At 46.0% G+C, this 13,449-nt stretch overlaps 1 protein-coding gene across 2 annotated transcripts in view; it reads left to right on the top strand.

Annotated features, from left to right (window-relative positions):
* NT5DC1 (5'-nucleotidase domain containing 1) overlaps window positions 1–13,449 on the top strand; it is a 277,652-nt gene that overhangs the window by 230,889 nt on the left and 33,314 nt on the right. The window contains exon 1 of one of the 2 annotated variants that reach the window (XM_034765824.1): window positions 5,954–6,212. The exons of the other annotated variant lie outside the window; for it this stretch is intronic. The gene's annotated coding sequence lies outside the window, so the exon portion shown is untranslated. Of the gene's footprint in view, window positions 1–5,953; window positions 6,213–13,449 lie in introns of those variants that run through there. 2 annotated transcript variants of the gene reach the window in all.

Here is a 13,449-nt window from a genome sequence, read left to right as displayed (position 1 = left end):
GCATGGCAGCCTCCCCCCCGGCAGGCATCTCTGAGTTGACTCAGTGGGGGCTTATCCTGGCTGGACCTCCTGAGCAGCAGCCTGGAAGCTTGGGTGAGTTTCGTGCCGGAGAGGGGCCCTCCTCCCCCAGAGGTCGCTGCTGCTGGTGGGGAAAAGGCTGGGGGGAGTCCTTCTCTCTGGCCCCCCACCCCAGCTCCGGGGCAGCCTGCCTGCTGAACCCCAAACTCCTGATCCCTGGCCCAGTCCCCACCCTGCAGTCTCCCCCACACCCCAACCCTCTGTCCCAGCCCTGAGCCCACACCCAGCAGCCAAACCCCCTCCCGTACCCCCTCCTGAACCCCAACCACCTGTCCCAGCCCAGAGCCCGCCCCAGCACCCAAACTCCGTTTCAGAGCCCTCATCCCTCCCGCACCCAAACTTCCTCACAGAGCCCTCACCTCCTCCTGCACCCAAACTCCCTCCCAGAGCCTTAGGCAGGCATGTGTGTGTACGGGGGGGACTTGGACCCGTTCTGGGCACCAACAAAAATTATACAAACCTGCTGCCTTGACCATGCCTTGACAGAACTTTGAGAAACTGTGACAGGATGCAGACTAGCTGATTCACCCGCACTCTTCCTGTAGCTCGAAGCCTTTTCAGGGGTTTATGTCAAATAGCTGTGCCGAGGGCATGATGCACTACTGTGCTCACTTTACCATTGCTCTCCTCCTGCCCACAGTTTGGAGAATGTCCACGTATGGACAAGAGGGCCTCCACGGCACCCTGCCCTCACTCAGCAGCTTTTTCACCTTCCAGTGACTGAGCTTGCTGGTGTTGCAGTTTCCTCCTTCACGCTGAAATCTGCTGCAGTTTATCTCTACATCTGACTTACTACCTATCTGCGGGCCTTAGCTTAAACCATCAGAAAGAACAAGCAGGAAGAAAAAGAGGGAAACATAAAGCCGAGAAGTGGCTCAATTTACACAAAAAGAAGAACCATCAGGAAAGGTTTCTAGTGTTTCCCCTTCCAGCTAACAGTACTGCTGGCTTGGCCACCATGGAATTGGGCACCAAGAGGCTAAGCTAGGAGAAGGTTTGAAGACTGTGTGAGACAGAGAAGATGGAGAAAGGTAAGCAATTACTTATTTATTTTCATGTATGTGTTTTTACCGCTCCATCGGTGTGCCTGGCAATTTACAGAATAATAAAAATCCAGGGGCTAGATCATCCTGTGTGGGGTGGTTGCTTTGTGTCACACTGGTAGTGAGGCCTGGCCTTAACCAGTCCTGGAAAGATCACCTCAAGAGGCACACAGCTCCTGCAGAGAGACAAACATTACTCGCCCTCCTTCTACTGACATAGCACGGGAAAGGGGGTCTGGCCAAGATGCCCCTAATAAGGCTGAGGATTAGAATAGCTTGCTGTAAATTAGAGCAGCCTTCAGGTTGTGCTAACACAATGCAGAGGGAATAGCAGAGCAGCACCAGGATCAGGGGAGTGCAAAGGTGACCTTTAAGCTGGCTTTACCTCCCTCCCTCTGATTTGCACTCTACAATTTGGTTCAAAAAAAGCTGTGGCCCAGTGTCCCTTCCTGACAGGATTTAGCAATATGAGTTCAGATATTATAAGGCAGGGATCGGCAACCTTTGGCACGCGGCTCGCCAGGGTAAGCACCCTGGCGGGACAGTTTGTTTACCTGCCGCAGCCGCAGGTTCAGTCGATTGCAGCTCCCACTGGCCGCGGTTCGCTGTCCCAGGCCAATGGGGGCTGCAGGAAGCAGCGCAGGCCAAGGGATGTGCTGGCCGCCGCTTCCTGCAGCCCCCATTGGCCTAGAGCAGCGAGCCACGGCCAGCGAGAGCCGCAATCAGCCAAACCTGTGGACGCGGCAGGTAAACAAACCGGCCCGGCCTGCCAGGGTGCTTACCACGTGCCAAAGGTTGCCGAACCGCATGCCAAAGGTTGCCGATCCCTGTTATAAGGAATGATCACATCTATGAAAGGGAAGGAGGAGGGAGTACAAGGGTTACAGCACAGATATACAGTTGCTTTGGTTACTTAATGTGAGTATCTGGAGGGTTTTGTACCTTTCTATTTTATTTTTTCAATATTGCTCACAGGCACCATGGTAGACATGTGCTTTAAGCTGAAAGTGGTGCCAAGGCAACTCACATCAGGAAGGAGGTACTTGGAAGACGACACAAAGACACAAATAGGAGAAAGAAGCAAAAAGCCTGGGTAGTTGTGTGGCTTGGGCAGCAGGAATGACGAAAAGGTTGGGGGTGTAACAGGGTAACTAGCCCTTGGGCTGGCGGGCTGGGGCTAAGCCAGCCCTGATTACAGAACTAGCCCCACCTCTCAGGAATCAGGGCCTTCCTGTAAAAAAAGAACCAGGTTTAAGTGCTGACAGGGTCCAGGTGGGGGAAAGAGCTGGAGGGAAGAGACTGTAAGGATCAACAAAGCTCCGTCAGGGCCATGGCTCAGAAGGGGAGAGTCAGAGCAGGAAAGGCAGCTGACAGCATGGAGGAAAGCTCTCCAGGCAGGGAGGCTTTGGAGGGATCTTGGGTAACTAGAGAAGAGACTTGGAGACCCAGACGCAAGGTAGGAAATGGCTCAAGGAAAACTTCAATATGGGTAAAGGGTCTGACCTAGCTGGGCAGTACAGGGCCCTGGGCTGGAACCCAGTGTGCATAAACAGTTTTGTTTTCCACAATATCATTTAGGGAAACGGTATCTCAAAATGTATTAAATTTCAATAGGACCTTTCCAAATGTAAAATAGAACAACGTAACCAGAGGGGGAGAGAAATGATGACATTTTCCGATGAAATTCGAAAGTAGAAGGGGAGACGGCTGATGCAGAGAGATACAAAAAGTCTGTCAGAAGTGACAGGAGCCACACCGAGGAGGACATATACACTGAGCATGGCGAGATTGTATCAAATCTCTGAGAAGAGGCCAGTGCTGGCAAAGGGGAGTCAAAAAAGACATGGCTTAGATTCTGAGCTGTTCTCTTTAGTGCAGCCCCTGGCTGGGGGAAGTAGGAAAGTAGCTGTGAGCTGAATATTTTGTCTCTTCAAGTCTGGAGATAGCTGGAGACTAGACTGGCTCCCAGTGAAGAGTAGCTCTAGGGGTGTCTCTAATTTTTTCTTACTTCAGCAGCTCAGTAACCATCCAGCAGACCAGAATAGTGCAAAGGCTCTCTGGCTACTCATTCACCAAACTGCCCCTCTGTCACATTCCAGGGTGCAATCCAAACCAGTAGTGTCACTGCCTGCCCTGCAGCCTTGAGTGCCTCAAAGTGCTTTACTAGTGTAGCTTCCAGCCTGGGCTGCCCACAAACAGTCTGCTAACATGCAGGCCACACTCGGAATGTCTGTGTATAGCTCCAACCATGGTTCAGCAACTCTGACCCCAGCAGCCTGTCAGTAATTCACCAGTCTGACTTCCACCAGCCTTGGTTACTACTTGCAGGGTGACCCCAATGCACTCCCAGTCCCAAATTTCCCCCAAAATGTGTGTTCTGCACTGTCCAGCCTTCTCTTGGGCAGTTCAGAGATTAAAGGTCCATTGCCCTGTAAAGGGTCAATATTCAAAGTTTGCTACTTTAACTGGAGTTACCCAGAGTTCAGTTTAAACACTGCTCTGGATTGGTTTAGATTAAAAATAAAACAAGTTCATTAACAAAAAAAGATAGAATTTTAAGTTGAATACAAATATAAGGCATTAAAGTCACAAATGGTTACAAGAGAAATTAAAATAAAATGCTTTATAGTAGCTAAACTTAATGAGCTAGAATTGGTTCAAGGTAAAATCCTTACCATAGTTTCCCAACAGCAAGGGACCAAATCCTGACCAAATTCTCAGGTCAGGATCCTCCCCCCCTCCAGCCCCCGCAAGACCAAAGGGCTGGTTCCTTTGTCTTGTTAGGTGTGTGTGTGTGAGAGATCATTTGAAAACTAATAACTTGCTGGTCAATGATATCATGCTGAAACGTATGTAGTAACATTATATGTAAAGTTATGAAATCCCCCTGTATAATGTTCTTAGCACATGTTCAAAACCATGCAGTCTTGCCTAGGCAAGAGTATACTGAATGAAGAAATGTGTGTTTACCTCAATTTACATATATGTAGTAAACAGAGTCTTTGAGACAGCAGGGAGAGGAGATGGCAGGAGACAAAGCAAATTTACATTTCCGCAAACACAGGTGAGAAGAACATGAAGCATCCTTCATCACCAGACTACATATAACCTTCTTTTAGGCTTGTCATCACTGGAAGTAGACATGGGTTCATTCCAGGCTGTGTCATTGCCCCATGAGCCTGAAGCCCTTGACTGTGGCTGGTCTCTTCATTGTGCTAATAGTAGTGTGAAATCCAATGGAGCTGCAGGACCTACACAAGTATTTGTTTCCAGAAGTTAGCTAATCTTTTCAATACAGCAGCAAATCAGACTGCCCACTATGAACAACCTGATTAAAATCAGAAACTACAGCTTTTACATTTCTATAACAAGAATCCTAAGAAATACTTTACAGACTGTGTGCAGTGATCAATGTCACTCACCCACTATTAAAATGCAACCACCTCTGGTGGAGTTCAGCAATCATTCTACCTCAAGCAACATCACAGAGTAGATTTCTCTCAAAGAATATCCTCTGCGAAAATGTAGGTAAACAGAATGTATTTTTCAGTTACCCTACCAGAATGTGGCAAGGACACAGTCTTTTCACGTGTACAGTAAATGATGTGATCTCGATCCCACTAGAAGAGCCTGAGAGTGATAAAATTTGTTCAGCCCTCCAGAGCCGAGAAATACTGGAGAATCTGCAACCAAACACAGCTTAAAGAAGCAAGACTACAATTCCAAAGTATTTATTTTATCCTCAATTTTATTATGTATATAGTACACAATACACATGATACCATGTACATTGGCCAAACCGGACAGTCTCTATGCAAAAGAATAAATGGGCACAAATCTGACATCAGGAATCATAACATTCAAAAATCAGTAGGAGAACACTTCAATCTCCCTGGTCACTCAATAACAGACCTAAAGGTGGCAATTCTTCAACAAAAAAACTTCAAAAACAGACTCCAATGTGAAACTGCAGAACTGGAATTAATTTGCAAACTGGACACCATCAGATTAGGTCTGAATAAAGACTGGGAGTGGTTGGGTCATTAGAAAACCTAAACCTAATTTACCCAACACTAAATTCCCTCTACTGTTACTCTTGTCAACCGTCTGAAATGGGCCACTCTCATTACCGCTTCAAAAGTTATTTTTCCTCCCTTGGTATCCTGCTGTCAATTGAATTGTCCAGTTAGACTGACTTCACACTTGGTAAGGCAACTCACATCTTTGCATGTATTTATACCTGCTCCTGTATTTTCCACTCCGTGCATCTGATGAAGTGGGTTCTAGCCCACGAAAGCTTATGCCCAAAGAAATGTGTTAGTCTCTAAGGTGCCACAAGGATTCCTAGTTGTTTCTGGGATTTTGTGGCATTCATGTACCAGAATGCAACAGGGTCCAGAATTTTTAGGTGCAGTAGGAATGTAGACTTGTGTTAGAAGTTAGACCTTGGAAGCCTAGGTCCAAAACCTGGCTGAATCAAGAAGGACTCCAGAGCTGCATGTGTGATTTTGCAAGGCTGAGTCTCGGGGGATTCCTGGGGGTCTGGATGTGGTGGTGGTGGGGCAGTAGGAGCAGCTAGACTTGGTCTCTGTGTGGACGGCGTAGTGTGGGGATCGGGTACAACAAGCAGCAGCAGGATCTCGGTAGATCCAAAGGAGCTGGAGTTGTAGCCCGTGCTGGCCCTGAGTGCGGCATGTGCCTTGTTTGTGCTGCCCCTCGGGGGAGGGAGGAAGCGCCCGGCACGGCTCAGCAGGGGTGGGGTCGTGCTCTGCTCTCCAGCCTGGAGGGAGGATGTCCGGGCCCAGGCGGGGGGGGGGGTGGGCTCGGGGGGCTCCCCAGGCGTTTCCCCTCCCCCAGCTGCACTCGGTGACGTTGCGGTTTCCTCCCTCTGCTCTGGCGGCGCTCGGGTGTCCCGGTGGCGCCTGCACATCCTCGCTCCGCGCGCCGCGCCCGGCCCCAGGCGTCTCTGTCCGCCCGCCGCTGGGATGGCCCAGCCGACCCAATGAGCTGGGGGCGTCCGGAGCGGCTCTCTCGGCTGCCGGGCGCTGCCGCCGCGCCGGGGCCGGGCTGAGGAGGACTGTCGGGGGCGAGGTAAGGGGGGGGGGGGCGCTTCCCCTCAATCCGGAAACTCGCCCTGGGTTTGGAAGTGGAAACTTTCTGGGAGCCAAGCTTCCGGCTCCGCTGCGGGCGGGGGGCTCCGCTTGTCTCCCTGCCCCTGTGCCCCTCGCGGCGTCGGCATGATGCGCGGTGCAGCTGCTGGGGGGCACCAGGACCGTCCCGGATGCGCCCCGGGCTAATGCGGGGGGCAGGGGGCCGCGGGTGCAGGCTGGAGGGGCGCCATCGGGGGCGGGGGGCTGGCTGGGGCTGAAGAAGATCGGCTCGATTGTCCCGGGAGAAGTGCAGGGACTCTCGAGCCGCGCTAACCCCACAGCAGCCGCTGCTGCGCCGGAGCGTCGGGCAGCGAGTCCGGGCGAGGGGCTTGTTGTGGGGACCGGGAAGAGTTCACCAAAGTGCTTGAGCCGTGCTCCATTGGGACGTGTTGTGTGCAGTATTGCCGAGACACGAGTGCGGTGAGCCTGACCGAATCCTTCTGGTTCTCATCGAGCCTGGAGCTGAGCCCCCTCCCCCAATGTAGGCAGCAGTTGATTTTCCGAATAGTTCTGTGCAGCCAGGAGTCCTGTGGCATGTTTTCTTTTTGAGAAAGTGCTCCCAGTCAGTGATCTCCCTGTACCAGGAAATGTAAGGGGGATTGACACATCCAGAGAGAGGGATTGGTTGGTTTGTTTTTTATTTGCAGAGATGCTGCGGCCACCAATGTGTCCACTGACTCTGATGGGGCTCATCACCTTTGGGAATCAAGCCAGTAGAATTTGAGTAGAAATATCATTTTTCCTTACCTGTCTAAATCAGTTTGCAACAAACCACTTGGGAAGTGATCCTGAAGGTCGGCGTCCTCTCAGTGGTCTACTCCAGTGGTTTTCAACCTTTTTTCATTTGCAGCCCCCTAAAAATTTTCCACTGGAGATGCGGGGCCCTTTGGAAATCTTAGACCTACTCTGCAGACCCTCAGGGTTGAAAACAACTGGTCTAGTCAATGGCTGCTCATTACCACTCCATTCAGCACCTTACAGAATTGGGCTGTATTAGAGAAATGTTGGGTGGTTAGGCGGGGACAAAATGACTAAAAGTAGTACGAAAACTTCAAACTTTGGAGCTTTGTGCTCTTCTGTGGCACCAAGAGCCCCCAAGCTCTTTACATACACTAAAGTTAAGTTAAGCCTGTGTGAAAGGTGAGCATCCTTGTTTTGAAGCTAGGGAAACTGAGGCACAGAACAAGAGCATGATTTGCCTGAGGTTGTTATCAAAAATGTTTAAGTGCTATAGGACCATTGTTACTAGATCATCAATTTTATCCCCCTATTCCCATTATGATGGTGGGATATATTTCCTTAACAGGAGAGATATCGCATACTGTACTAAATTGATACTACCCTGGAACACAGGCATCAATATGTGGTGCTCCAAAATGATGTTGCAGCAAAGTGGTTGAGTAGAACCAGTTCCTTACTTTTCTAACACTACAGATTCTTCCATGTCAAAACAATGTGAGTTCATAAAGACTCAATATAATTATTTCACTGTATAGTGAAGCAGAGATAGAAGCTGTTTGCTAAACTGTTCTTCAGATGTACACAATAACAGCATTGTTTTTGGTTGCCACAGAAAGGCCAGTGTCTGTTTCAGTAAGATTAAAGTTTTTTGACACAAATCCAGCAAAAACAAAGAAATTCCAGGCAAGAGGTGACTCATTGGCTGTTTTTATCATACTATGTTGCCAATATATATTGCAGCACAACAAAATATTTTAAAGGAACATAATCTAGTAGTTAAAATTCAAGATGTGGAGTCAATATTTAGATTCTGCTTCTAAAACAGTCTTGTCGGGTGACCTGGGGCAAGTCACTTCACCTCTCCAGGCCTCCGTTTTCTCCACCATAAACAGGAATATCTGTACTTTCCCATCTCACAGGGTTGTTGTGAGATTTAGTCAATGTAATGGTTGATAATTGCTTGGAGATTCTTGGATGGACAGTGCTATTGATGTGCAAAATCTCATTTCAACTTTGAATTCACTTACAAGTGATCATTGTTTACATACATTTTTTGTGAGCTAAGTAATATAAAGGTTCTAGCACAAAACAGCAAAAGTAAGGAAATCTCAAGCTAAAGCTGACACTCTATCTATAAATTTCCCTAAACAGAAAAACAAAGGGGTGTTAAAGGAATACATTTTATTGGTCCAAAGTTGTTAGAACTAAATAAAACAAAAAACAATTTTAATTCCTAGCAGTCTTTTCTATTATTCTTGTTAAGTACGGAAGCTCTTATCTCTCCTTTATCTGGCTCTATAGCTTGATTTTTTTTTTGTAAGATCAGAATGCTTGATATCACTTTGTATTGTCACCAAAAGAATGACACTACAAATTGAGCATTATGATTTAATGCAAGATCAGTTAAAAGAGAGACGAGTTTATGAATCAGAAAACCAGAGCTTAAAGCTTTAGCTGAACTTCCAAGGCACTTCACACCTCACAGACTGATCTAACTATAATTGGAATAGTAGTAAATAAATCTCTCCAATACCAGAACAGGAAATCGATATGTATTAATTACTTGTGGGCAAACCACATTAGTTGGGTGCATCTAGCACAATTTGGATGCTATACGAATAAAAATAACAATAATGAAAACAATAGACAATTAAAGTTTTAGATATTAATCCTAAAGTCCTGGTACTTTATCCAGATCTCTAAACCTATTGAAGTCTTCTGTGCATTTCATTTCACTTGCTCAAGTGAATGATAGTGGGATAGAAAGCCTTTCATCAGAACAAAAGCTGTAAATCCAGATTAGACCATTCTCACTGTGGAATGGCCGTTGGGTGACTTGAGTATGATGGTTTCAGTTCCTAGTGGACAAATGTTCTTATTTATTACTAAGGCCTGGTCCACACTTAAAAGTTTTGCCTGCATTGCTACACCAGTGGGGGGGGGGAATCACAACCTAACTGACATACCTGTGCCACCAAAAATCAAATATAGATGCAGTTATTCTGTCCAAAAAAGTTCTTTTATTAGTATATCTTGTATTGTTCAGGAAATTGGTATAAGCTATATTGGCAAAATAACTCTTTTGCTGGTATAAACTGCATCTCCACTAGCCGGATTAGGTATGCCTACTTAGCTATACATGCAAATCCATTCTAGTGTAGACAAAGCCTAATTAATAGTCGCAGCAGAGAGAACAAATATTGAATGGGATTATAAACAGAACTATCCTCCCCATACAGAAGTGATCCCTCTAGGTCAAGATTGAGACACATTTCCAGGATTGCATATAGAAACTTGCACAGTTCGTATCCATGATCCATGCACTGAGTAGAAAGATTTTCGTTCCCACCGCTGTCAGTCTGGCACCTTTAACTAGCAATAAAACTATTTTTAAAGTATCTAAAAAGAACAAACACTTTCCCCAAACCACTTTGGTTGATTGGTTTAACCTAGCCAATACAAAAAAGTTGACTGAGAAAAGACTGACCTATGTTGGAGACCTTTTCTTATCCTTTAAGTAATATTCCAGCAACAAGTTTGTCCCAGCTTGTTTAAAAAAATTGCCCAGTCTACATTATAAGCAGAGACATATCAAGAACCAGGTTACAGCAGCGTTGTGTTACAAACTTGGTACCAATCTATTATTCTGGAACTTAACTGCATTTTGTAACCAGCCTGAATCTAAGTTATTTCTTTATAATTACTCCTTAAAAAACAACCCCGACTAATATGAGGCATTTAAGTTTTGTTTCAGATGTTTTTCTGAGCACTAGTCAATAGCAGAGCTAGGAATGTAATCCAGGGTGAAATCGTAGCTCCACTAAAATCTCATAAACTCATAGACTTTAAGGCCAGGACGGATCATCGTTAGAGCCCTGAAAATCTGCAGATATCTGCATTCGCAGATACAGATATCCATGGATCATGTTTGAGGATCGCAGATCGGATGCAGATACAAATTTTATATCAGTGCAGGGCTCTAACCATTGTGATCACCTAGTCTGACCTGCACATTGCAGGTCACAGAACCTCATCCATCCACTCCTGTAATAGACCCCCAACCTCTGGCTAAGTTACTGAAGTCCTCAAATCATGATTTAAAGACTTCAAGTTACAGTCTAATTACTATAGTTCAGGGATTGGCAACCTTTGGCACGCGGCCCATCAGGGAAATCTGCTGACGGGCTGGGACGGTTTGTTTACCTGCAGCGTCTGCAGGTTCAGCCGATCGCAGCTCCCACTGGCCACGGTTTGCCGCTCCAGGCCAATGGGGGCTGCTGGAAGCGGCGCAGCCCAAGGGATGTGCTGGCTACTGCTTCCCGTAGCCCCCATTGGAATGGAACAGCAAACCGCGGCCAGTGGGAGCTGCGATCGACTGAACCTGCAGATGCTGCAGGTAAACAAACTGTCCCAGCCTGTCAGCAGATTTCCCTGATGGGCTGCGTGCCAAAGGTTGCCGATCCCTGATTTAGACCAGCAGTTCTCAAACTATGGGGTGAGCCTGCCAAGGGAAACACGGGAATGTGCTAAGGGAGACACGAGCTATGTGCTTTATTTTTGGGTTTTTTTGAAAAGCTGTGGCTGTCAGCCCAGGATGGTTGGAGCTTGTGCAGAAGAGCAGTGCAGACCGGGAGGTAGGGATAAAGGGGATAACCAGAGCCCTGCCACTCAGGCTCTCCTTCCGCTCGCCCAGTGCCTCATCGGCAGGTGGCTCAAGTCTCCCCCCCGGAGGCATCCCAGGCTTAAGTTCTCTTTTCCCCTCACCCCCAATCCTCACCTGGAGGAGGTAGGGCTCCGGCTGTCAGCCCCGGGGTGGTAGCAGCAACGCAGAAGTAAGGGTGGCAATGGGGTGCTAAATCAGCTGTGATCAGTGATATTGATGAATATCACTTTTCACATTGCCGCCCTTACTTGTGCGCTGCTACACACTTACTTCTGCGTCTGCTGTGAACAATGATATTGACAAATACAACTTTTCACATTGTCACCTTTACTTCTGTGCTGCTGTTGGCGCAGCGCTGCCTTCAGAGCTGGGCTTCTGGCCAGAATCTGCTGCTCTCCACTCTGCCTTCAGAGCTGGGTGGTGGTATATGTACTTGGGGAGGGAGGGGAGCATAAATGACTACAGACACAAAGAAGGGGGGCCCAATCAAATAAGTTTGAGAACCACTGCTTTAGACTGTAGGCTCTTTGGTGCAAGGACTATATTTTTGTTATGTGTTTGTACAGTGCCTACCATGATGGGGTTCTAATTCATAACTGCGGCTTACAGATAATAAATAACATGTGAATGTGTTTCCAGGATTATAGCCTTGAATGTTATCAGGGCTCGGGAACAGAATTAAAACATACTTTGGGTCCATCCTAACTGAAAGACTAAACAAGTTCTGGAGTTTTCTTCTTCTATTCATCTTAATTTCTCTGGAAAGATTTTACAAATAAAAATAACTATATTTTATATCCTGAACTACATACCTGTCCCTTAATAAGTGACTTCAGTTGAGTCTGAAGTAAAAAGCTCTAAGGCTGTGTGCTTCAGACATCTTTCTCTGTGTTGGGGTAGTTTTACATTTTTGATGGAGACACTGATTGATGTTTCATTCAACGAATGCAAATATTTAAACGAGTCTGCACTAGTTGGGAATGAGTGCCTTTAGGAGTATCCCAAAATGACTTTCTTATTCACTCCATGGAGCATGGGATAAAAGGGCCTAAATGGAGTTATGGATAATAACGTTAGCACAAGTAGGAGATTACTGAGGGAGCATTTCAATGCTAAGTAAATATTAAATTAGAAAAAAAATCAATTGTTATTGTACCAACAATTTAAATCTTGTTTTGAAATTGACAAAACTTTGCAGTTAATTTTTTTAATATAGTGCACTTTGCTTTTATTGCTCTATATAAACGTGACAGATTATAAGATGTGAAAAAATAACTGCAAGAAGTTTGCATACAGAGAAAATGGGCAGATTAAAAATGCCTAAAATAAACTGATTAAAGTACTTTGTGGTAGCTGTTTTACCAGTAGCATGTTGAAAACTTTTTGCAACCCTTAGTTCTTACCAGTATTCCCTCTAATTTTTCCCACAAGTGTGCGGAATGAATTTTGTTATGTGCACCAATAAGGAGGTGTTGTGTGACACATCACCCCCATATTGGTGCACAGAACAAAATTTATGTGATGGGTGTGGGGCCGACGGATTTGGAGTGTGGGAGGGGGCTCAAGGCTGGGGCAGAGGGTTAGGGTGCAGGGGTATGAGGGCTCCGGTTGGGGGTGCGGGCTCTGGGGTGGGGCCGGGGATGAGGGATTTGGGGCCACGGCAAGTCTGGGGCTGGGGCCGGGGGAGGGACGCCCCTCCCCTAGCAGATCCCAGCTGGGTGGGTTCCTGCGCGGCGCTTAATAGCCTGCTGTGTGGCCGCACAGTTTACAGGGAACTTAGGTTTTTACGGGGTGATATTTCTTGCAGGGCTGCATACTACTCTAAATACCTGGAGAGTTCAGTGCATAACTTAAAGCTAAGTATAAAGTTAATTTTAATTAGCCAGTGAAATTGTTCAGTATTACATATATTAAATATTATTTCCTTAGTATTGAAAAATATTGTCTCTGGTTGTCTTTTATTTCTTTGTATAACTCTTAGTGGGATATAAATAGTGAAAAACCAACTTTTTTCTTAGTAAGATGCCTTTGCAAACATATTAGCTGTAGTTGAGATTTATGGAGATGAATTAAAAGCAAAGTTCAAAATGTTTGTCCATATCTGAAAACTCTAGGATGACATGATGATAGATTGCTAAATTTGGAATGTTAGTGCCTAGGAAACATGCTGTGTCTGTATTTGACTTCCCGGGTTTAATACTTTGGGTTTGCATATTGTGTGTACTGTGTTTCAATACAAATTATTTTCTCAAGCTATAATGTATTTGTTTACAGAGCAATAAATAAATAATTAACATTTGCTGTTTAACATTTTTTTTACCCAGTGGACTCTACAGTAAAATAGGTGAAGTAATGGCCCATAGTAGGCCATATAAGATACGTTGTGAATTAGGAAGTGGTGCTTTTGAACTCTTCCCAGTATTTTATCCTCCTATTTGGCACCGGACTGAAGTTTGGTCACCGGTTTTGCATGGTTGAAATAATTCAAGACAGGATTGGGGATGGACTAACGCAATATATTAACTTGAGTAGTAGAAGCTATCACTATGAATAA

Source organism: Trachemys scripta, chromosome 3, assembly GCF_013100865.1.
Source record: "Trachemys scripta elegans isolate TJP31775 chromosome 3, CAS_Tse_1.0, whole genome shotgun sequence".
Taxonomy (NCBI): Eukaryota; Metazoa; Chordata; order Testudines; family Emydidae; genus Trachemys; species Trachemys scripta.
Note: the sequence above shows the minus strand (reverse complement) of the source record. Positions and strands in the feature narration are given on the sequence as shown.